The sequence below is a fragment of the Lactuca virosa genome, chromosome 7, assembly GCF_052849685.1.
Source record: "Lactuca virosa cultivar CGN04683 chromosome 7, Lactuca_virosa_CGN04683_v6, whole genome shotgun sequence".
Lineage (NCBI taxonomy): Eukaryota > Viridiplantae > Streptophyta > Magnoliopsida > Asterales > Asteraceae > Lactuca > Lactuca virosa.
The window spans coordinates 214,055,071-214,064,955 of NC_136432.1; the positions used below are offsets into that span (position 1 = coordinate 214,055,071).

Sequence of the window (9,885 nt, forward strand, 5' to 3'; positions counted from 1 at the left end):
AACAGAAAGACTCGTTCCTTTTTTTTCCCTTCTCCTTCGCAGTTCTCAAGCGTTCCTTCATCTTGCCTACCTCCGACATCTGCAAAGAAGAACAAATATCAACGCCACTTTTGCCTTCTCTCACCGTCGCCTTCATCATCCCCGTCCAGCGCCGTCGTACCCATCGGCACCGCCTCCTCCTCCATCCCTACATCTGTCGGTATGTATTTCCCTCTCTCAATCGATCTGCGATTATTCTTTAATTTGTGATTATTGCTCTGATTCATCCTCTTGGTGTTCTTGAATTTTGGATTATTGCAATGATTTACGCTCTGCACCACAATCGATTTTTATAAACTGATTTTTTATCAAAGAAATGGAAGAATGGTCAAAATAAGTTGATTCTGAATATCTTTGAAGACATCATGCTTAAATTGATCGGGATTAAGAATGGATAGGGATTTAATAATGATGTGAGAAGGAAATGGGGAATTCCCATTGAAAAAGATAATGGTTAATTTGATGAATTATCTTTTTATAACTATTTTTAGTTTATTTTTTGCTCTGTTGGAGTTTTTGGATGATAAAGTTACAGGGGAATAAGAATTTGAAGTTTTTTTTATGTTAATTCTTTCAATTCAGTGGGATCTTTACAATGGCATATTGAATAAACATTTTTGGTTATTGATTTGGATTTTTTTTTTGAGAAAATGGCAGGTTGGTCTTTTTTTGATTAATTTCAAGATTAGCAAGTATATGCCAGGTCTGTTGATTCTCAATTGGTTTTTCTGGATCAAGAAATTCAAAATTAGTAGATTATTAAAGATATGGATGAGAGGATCTGTTTTTTACAAGACATATGGTCAAAGTTCTATGCTCATGGAATGGTCTGGAATAAAAACGGAGCAGGGGCAATTTGGTAAAAGTGTTATTTTTATGTTTACTGTTGCTCTGTATCAATTTTGGTCAATGAATAAATTGTTTGAATTGTTGAAAAACAATGAATTTATTTATAACTTTATAAAAATAATGATTTCTTTTATAACTTTTATTTGGAATTTTTAAAGGATTTGTGTGTAATTTACTTCACTGTATAGAGCAAATGGTAAAATGGTCATTTTTCATTAGTCAGTCAATTCAGTCAGACGTAGAATCAAACAACATGGTTTCTTACTCAGCCATGATTTCTTACCCATACAGATATTTCTCAGTCAACACTTTCTCAGTCAGCAACTATCAAACGGGACCTAACGTTTAGATGTAAAATGACTAAAAATGACATGTTTACATATTTACAATGATTTACTACTTTACAGAAACTATTTTATACTTAACAATTTTTTTACACGCATATTATAATTTTGTAAACATGTTATTAGAAAATATAAAATATAAATTTCTTTTAAAATATTTCTAATTTTTTTATTAGACCATGGTAATATTAAAATTACGTTCATATAAAAGCAAAATACAAATTGTAAATAATTCATAGAAAAATATCATAGATAACGCCATATTACATTCATCCCCACAATGTGATTATATATTGTGCAATAATATCTCGTATCGTTGCCATATACAAATCATCATCACTCGTGCGACGTGTACTTAGACCTTCTTCGTAAACTTCACTACTAGTACCACCTTGTATGAGATTGTAGGATTCTTGTCATACCCTATTAAACGCTTCATCAAACCTACCAATCTTTCTAATATAGTTATGGATCGCCATCGATGCTATCACAATTCTTACTTGGTTCTTGTACTTGTAATTAACATGCATGTCTCTTAATAGCGCCCATCTAGCTTTTCACACTTCAAAAGTTCGTTTAATGATATTTCGTAATGATGAGTGGAGATAGTTAAATTTCTCTTTCGGTCCACGAGGTTCACGAATAGCAGCCGTGTGTCCATGTCGAAAATCAGGTAAATGATAATGAATATCTGTGCATTTGTATGGAGCAAAATACCCTCTGGTATTTGGATATCCGGCATCAACAACGTAATATTTATCTGTAAATAAAACAAACATTTGTTATTCGTTTCAAACAAGTATTAAAAACATAAAACTTGTGTTACTAAAAAAATTATACTAACCACCCGTTGGATATGGAAAATTAAGATCTGGACTCTGTAAGGCTTCAATGAAAATTCGTTTGTCATGTGCAATCCCCTCATAACCGACTCATACAAATGTAAAACACATGTTAAAATCACAAACAACCATTATATTTTGTGTTGCATATTTGTTTCAACCAATGTACTTTGCTTCCTCTTTTTGTGGAAGTAATGCCCTAATGTGTGTCCCATCGATAGCACCAATGAAATCCTTCAAATACAAAAAGATATCATAAATAAATAATTTGTTAAAGTTTGACTACCAAGTAACTGAACATTGGATAATACCTTGAACATTGGACGATATCGAGGGTTATTTAATATATATTCAGGAACATCGTCATTATAGTTTGCGTCTGGCTTGATGATGTCGACACTCAGCTTTAGCACGACTTCCAAAACTGTATGGAAATGCCTATGAATTGTTTCCCCTCGATGATTAAAAAAAATCTTGCACAAATCTATTGCTACATCCATGAGCCAAAGTTATCAATAATATTCCTACAGACTCCTCAATAGATATATTTCATGTTTGTTGCACTCCGTAATTTGTAGCAAGATCTATGCATAACTATCTAAAAACTGGTACGTGCAGTCTAAACATCTCATAACATCATCTAGGATGGCCATTTAATACTTCATTAATAAACATGTGCCCTGTGCGGTCTGAAGTGTGACATGGCCTACGTACGTTACGAGCTAGTTGTGACATCCCCAAAATCACGACCAGAAAAGACCGGTCTCATTTATGATTTTAAATAAAATCAAAGTAATCATTTGATTAAAAGAGTTACGGAATTTGTTCCCAAAATATGATAAGAATTTATCAAAGCATTTCATAAGGAAATGTATTTTCATTATATAACAAAACCTCGGGATGTCATGTTCCGATACAGACCAAAAGCATAAACAATACAAAATAGACCTTACAACAGTTACATATAACTACTGGTCTATAATCCAAAAATATCTTGACAATGTCATCCAACTTATGCTCTCGTGCCACTACCTGTAATACAAAGAAAAACTGAGTGGGTCAGGCTTGGGAGCCTGGTGAGCATATAGGGTTTTCAACCCACAATAAATAATTATATTTAATTTCACCAACCAACAATAACCCGATTACCCATTCCCGTTATCCTCACTTTACGTCCCTATGACAACAACTATTACAAGGGACCTAATCTAGGATTTTCATCGGGACGGACATTACTGCAAAGGGGTTTCCTTGACAATAGTTGTCCTAAAGACAACCATGAGGGAGATAGAGTACACCGGTGAACACATCGTTCACAACACCTACAGGTAATGAACCTGCTAGCGTTCCACTGGACTGTCTAGAAAGAGTCCGTGGTCGTCATCCATACTCCGCTAGACGACTAGATCAACAACAACATCGAGGCCTCTCATCATTTTATTTCATCACACACCAACTGTCTACCCATGTTCTACCCAACATATTAGTAGATAAAATATATACATTTATATACAACTTAAAACCTGTACAAAACATCCATTTAACAACTAATTCAAATAAACAAATAATATATAAACACATAGCACGTATTTTATAAAGAATACTTCATATCTATGTGTTAGAAGAAAACAAATATACACTCACTTGATAAGACGATGATCGGACATCACATCGTCTCTTAAAACAATCGTTTCCGATAAAACCGGATGCTTTTCTTGAAAACCGGGCTTCTCGCGGGCAGAGTTTCGGCTCGGAAACTTTACTTCTCGGGATCTTCGAGGCTTCGGGACTTGCTTCGGGTCTCGGGAATGATACCGGGGCTTCGGGGGTATTTCTTGCACGCAAAACGAGGAAATATGGGAGAGAGAGAAGGATTTTGAGCAAAAAAGATCGGCAGCCTCGGCCTTCTATTTATAGTAGTGAGACCTCGGACTACGCTGGGCGTACCGAGGCCCTACGCTGGGCGTAATTCGGATAAGGTGCCAGGTGGCGAGCTTCGGATGGTGGAACGTGGTCACTTCTAGGCCGAGGAAAGCAACTGTACACTGCGCGTAGCTATCTCGTACGCAGGGCGTACCTCGGTGTCGACATGTACGCGGGGCGTACACCTAGTATGTTGGGCGTACCCTTCGGATCAGATCAGACTCGTCAGCTCTTCGGATATTATCCGAATAAATAATTAAATTTATATATTTTAATTATTTAAAAAATCATATCTTCCTCATACGAGCTCCGTTTTCGACGTTCTTTATATCCACGTGTAGGTGAGACTAAGATCTACAACTTTCATAACTTCTTCATCTGACGTCCATTTTCGTCTGTCTTTTCACCGTTGGACTACTATCGACGAGATCTTCGATTCTCGTTTAGATTTTTTCGGCCAAAAATCACTTGATCTCATATTCGAGTTTCGGGGTGCATACCGCTAAGTCGAAACTTAGAAAAATCATAACTTCCTCATACAAAGTCAGATTTAGACGTTCTTTTTATGCACGCTCTCGGTTTAATGAATTCTATGACTTCCGTTTAGATCACTAAGGCTAGATATCGCTCTATCTTAAATTCGTATTTTATGTCATACAGTGTCGTGCCGGTTATGTCGCGAAACTTCGACAGGTCATAACTTCTTCGTTATAACTCGGATTTCGGCATTCTTTATATATTCGGAAACCTTGACACGACCACTACAACTTCATGTTTCGATATCGGGTTTATCTAACATTTTATTTTTAACGCTTAAATTATCCTTAATTCAATTAAGTCACAACAATTAGGCATAAATCACATAATACTCAAATAATACATTCTTATTATTTCAAAATGAGTTACAAAGGTTAACCTAGACTATTACATCAACATTAATGCCTAGCTCAGAAACACGGGCGTTACAATTCTCTCCACCTTAGAATGATTCCGTCCCCGAAATCACACATCAATTAACAAATGCGGATAGCGACTCATCATGTCACTCTCCGTTTCCTAGGTGAGATTTGGCCCATTCGTATGTTTACAACGGATAAGCACTAATTCGACCATCTTGCGTCGCAACTTCTTAGTCTTTCGGTCAACGATTGCCTCTGGTTCTTCAATTAACCTTTTGTTCTCATCAATTCTTAACTCAGAAATTGGAACTATATCGGGAACTTCTCCCGTGAACTTCCTCAAATAACACACATGGAAAGTGTTATGAATTTCATTCAATTCTTCGGGTAATTCGAGCTTGTAAGCTTGGTTCCCAATCCTCTGAAGAACTTTAAACGGTCCAATAAACCTTGGACTTAACTTTCCCCTTTTGCCAAACCTTATAAGTCCCTTCCACGGCGAGACTTTAAGCAAAACCGAATCTCCAACTTCGAAAGTCATCGGTCGTCTTTTCTTGTCAGCATAGCTCTTTTGACGATTCTGAGCTGCTAACATTCTTTGCCTGATTATTTTCAGCTTTTCAGCAGTTTGATGGACTATCTCCGGTCCCATAAACTGCTTTTCCCCAGCCTCAAGCCAACAAGACGGCGTATGACACTTATGTCCGTACAAAGCTTGATAAGGTGCCATCTTTATGCTCGAGTGGAAACTATTATTGTAGGAAAATTCTACCAAAGGTAAATGTTCATCCCAGTTACCTTGGAATTCCAGGGTACATGCTCTCATCATATCTTCGAGCGTTTGTATCGTTCGTTCGCTCTGACCATCAGTCTGTGGATGGTAAGTTGTACTTAAACACAACTTGGTACCCAATTCCTCTTGTAGACTTCTCCAAAACCTTGAGGTGAAACGGCTGTCACGATATGATACAATCATTAACGGAACACCGTGAAGCCTCACAATTTCCTTCATGTAAGAATTCGCAAGCTTATCCATAGACCATTTCTCATTGGCTGCTATGAAGTGCGCACTCTTAGTGAAGCGATCAACGACCACCCAAATCATGTCGTGATCATTCTTTGTTCTGGGCAGTTTAGTGACAAAATCCATAACAATGTCTTCCCATTAACCCATAGGCACAGGTAAAGGTTCTACACTCCCGTATGGTTTCTAATGTGGTGTCTTGACTCTTGCACATGTCACACACTCGGCCACGTACTTTGCAATATCAAGCTTCATCGTCGGCCACCAATAATAGGGTTTTAGGTCCCTATACATTTTAGTGCTGCCAGGATGAATTGAGTACATGGTTTTGTGAGCTTCTTCCATCAGAAGATCTCTTATTCCTCCTGACTTAGGCACCCAAATTCGATCTTGGAATACCTTCAGTCTATGACCGTTTGTACTAAACACTAACGTTTTGCCCAAACGTTCCTCCTTTCGGTCATCCTTCTCTAAAGCTTCTCTTGAGCTTTCATTATACTCTCCACAATTGTCGAGACAACTTCTATTCTCAACGTTCTTGGCCTTTTTCTTTCAAGATTGACTTTCTGACTGAGAGCATCAACAACAACATTGGCTTTACCGGGGTGGTAAAGTATCTCACAGTCGTAGTCCTTAAGTAATTCTAGCCAGCGTCGTTGCCTCATATTTAATTCCTTCTGATTAAAGAGATATTGGAGACTCTTATGATCAGTGAAAAGTTTGCACTTCGAGCCATAGAGGTAATGCCTCCATATCTTTAGAGCAAATACTACCGCTGCCAACTCCAAATCATGAGTGGGGTAGTTCTTTTCATGCTCTTTCAGCTGTCGAGACACATATGCTATCACCTTTTCTCTTTGGGCAAAACACAACCCCACCCAACACCAGACGCATCGCTATAGACAGCGAAGTCTTCAACTCCATCGGGTAGAGAAAGAATTGGTGCTTCACATAACTTCTTCTTTAGCAACTCGAATGCTTCTTTGTGTTTATCACTCCAAGCATAAGTAGCTCCCTTGTGGGTCAAAGCTGTTAGTGGAGTAGCGATCGAAGAAAAGCCTTGGATAAACCTTCGGTAATATCCGGCTAATCCTAAAAAGCTTCGGATCTCCGTGGGACTTTTTGGTTGTTCCCACTTCATCACAGCTTCAATCTTTGCTGGATCAACCATTATCCCTTCTTGGTTGACCACGTGACCCAAGAATTGGACTTCTCGAATCCAAAAATCACATTTGGAGAACTTTGCATACATCTTCTCCTTCTTCAAGACTTCCAACACTTCTCGCAAGTGTCTGACATGCTCCTCTTGGCTTTTCGAATAAATCAGAATGTCATCTGTGAACACTATCACAAATTTATCAAAGAACGGATTACAAACCATGTTCATTAAATCCATGAATGCTGCTGGAGCATTGGTTAGTCCAAACGACATAACCAAAAACTCGTAGTGTCCATATCGTGTTCTGAATGCAGTCTTCTCGATATCCTGCTCTCTCACCTTCAGCTGATGATATCCTGACCTTAGGTCGATCTTTGAAAAGTAACTTGAGCCTTGTAGTTGATCGAACAGGTCATCAATCCTTGGCAACGAATATTTATTCTTTATTGTTGCCTTATTCAGCTCTCTGTAGTCAATGCACATTCTCATACTCCCGTCTTTCTTTTTCACGAATAACACCGAAGCTCCCCAGGGTGATGAACTAGGTCTTGTGAAACCTTTGTCCAATAACTCCTGAAGTTGCATCATCAGCTCCTTCATCTCCGTTGGTGCTAATCGGTAAGGTGCTTTTGCTATTGGCGTATTTCCTGGTAACAAGTCAATACGGAATTCTACTTGTCGATCAGGTGGTAATCCAGGAAGATCTTCGGGAAATACTTCCGGATACTCACACACGACATGAATGCTCTTCATCTCCTTTTTCTCCTTCTTTGCGTCAATCACGAATGCCAAATATGATGTACATCCTTTGGCCAAACACTTTCTGGCTTTCATTAGAGAAATGATTCCAAAATTTACCCTGCGTTTGTCCCCATACACCATAAATGACTCCTTCCCTGGCGGGTTTACTTTTACTATCTTCTTTCGGCACAATATTTCGGCATCATTGGCGCTAAGCCAATCCATTCCCAGCACAATGTCGAAACCATTTAGCTCAATAGGCAATAATTCTTCGTGGAACTTATTCCCATTCAAATCAATTAAGATGTTTTTCATACGATGGCTAACAGGTACAAACTTGCCACTAGCAACTTCGACTAATAAAGCATTATATAGTCTATCGACAGGCAAAGCTAGTTTTCTACCAAATTCATGCGAAATAAAGGAGTAGTTGGCTCCAGAATCAAATAAAATTTGGGCAGACAATTCGTTTACGAGAAAGGTACCTGAAGCGACATCAGCTTCTTTTTTAGCAGCTTCCAGTGTCATCTGAAAGGCTCTCGCCTTCGGCTTTGGTGGAATGTTGGGTCTTGCTGCTTCCTTCATTTTCGGATAACCCCTCGAGATGTGCCCCTCCTCCCCACACCCATAACAAACTTTCTTGGTGAGGGTGCATTCGTTAGCATAGTGCCCTAACTTTCCACATTTGAAGCATGTGGCTTCCCCGCCACATTTCCCAAGATGCTTCTTCTTGCATTTGTCGCACCATTTCGCCTCGCCTCCTCCTCCTCCTCCTCTCGAACCATATTTTGAGAATTTATTTTTCTTGTTGGACCCTGAAGGCCCATCAAACTTCCTCTTCTCACCAACCTCTGATCTCTCCAGACCATTCTCCCTGATCTGAGTCTCAACATTCTTAGCAGCCCAGATGGCGGCTTTCAATGTGGTTGCTTGCTTAACCATTGGACCAAAATCCGCTGGTAATCCGAGGGCAAACTTGTTAACCTTAGAGAGTTCAGTTGGAACTAGGTATGTAATAAGCTTCATCTTTTCTGTGAAACTTGCAGCGTATTCAGTAACGCTCATTTTTCCCTTCTTCAAATTCTGAAACTCATTATTGATTTCCAGAAGGTCCTACTCGGAGCAGTATTGCAGTTTCAGTTGTTCCACAAAGTCTTCCCAAGACATTTTGCTCGCTTCTCCCTTGGGCATAGAGTCAGCTAACAGCTTCCACCAACTCAACACGCCCGATTTTAACAAAGGGATCGCAAGAGCGGTCTTCTGCCTGTTACTGCATTCACAACTTTCAAACATTGTCTCCATTTCAGAGATCCAGTCCATAACTTGCACCGGTGTCGGGCTTCCGGATAGACACGGTGGCTTGGATGCCATAAATCCTTGTATTTAAATCCTCTTCCATCATTTCCTCCATCACGATTGTTTTGTCTAATAATTGGTGGGTTGGTTTGACCAACAGTCCCACTGAAGTTACCTCCTTCCGACTGCCCTTCACTTAATTCAGGCTGAACAATCGGCATCGAAGGTTCTTCACGATTCTGTTGAAGCAGGCGTCTAGTTTCTTCCATCTGACGATCCAACATCGTCTGAATCATCAATTGTACACCAGCCATTGTCATTGGCTCAGGTTCTACTGCTACAACAAGTATTTGTTCAATCACTGGTGGTTGAGGCCGTTGATTCTTGTTTTCGTCTGCGTTTCCAACGCCACTTCTTGTTCTTGCCATCGCTGATCTATACACCGAATAAGGTGAATTTATATCCTCATTCACGATAGATAATTATACAAATCACTCCGAAACGCTTACATGTTAGTTCTAATACCGTAATCCTACGCTTAGAATCCTAAACACATGAGGTTTCCAGATCCGGTTGGCAACAAACCATAGATCCGAACAAATAATATCATATATGGCAAACATATAACATTTAGCATATAAAAGCTTTTTAGGCAACTTTCATAAATAAACTAGTGCTTGTATCTTAAATATAACAGACACGCATCTCACAATCTTCACTTAGCATTTTAAGTTTAAGTCTAGAAATCCTACAAATTCCTAGTTCGCTT

At 39.0% G+C, this 9,885-nt stretch overlaps 1 pseudogene; it reads right to left on the minus strand.

Annotated features, from left to right (window-relative positions):
- Positions 1 to 1,501: 1,501 nt before the first annotated feature.
- On the minus strand, positions 1,502 to 9,544 carry LOC145127536 (uncharacterized; annotated as a pseudogene).
- Positions 9,545 to 9,885: the final 341 nt, after the last annotated feature.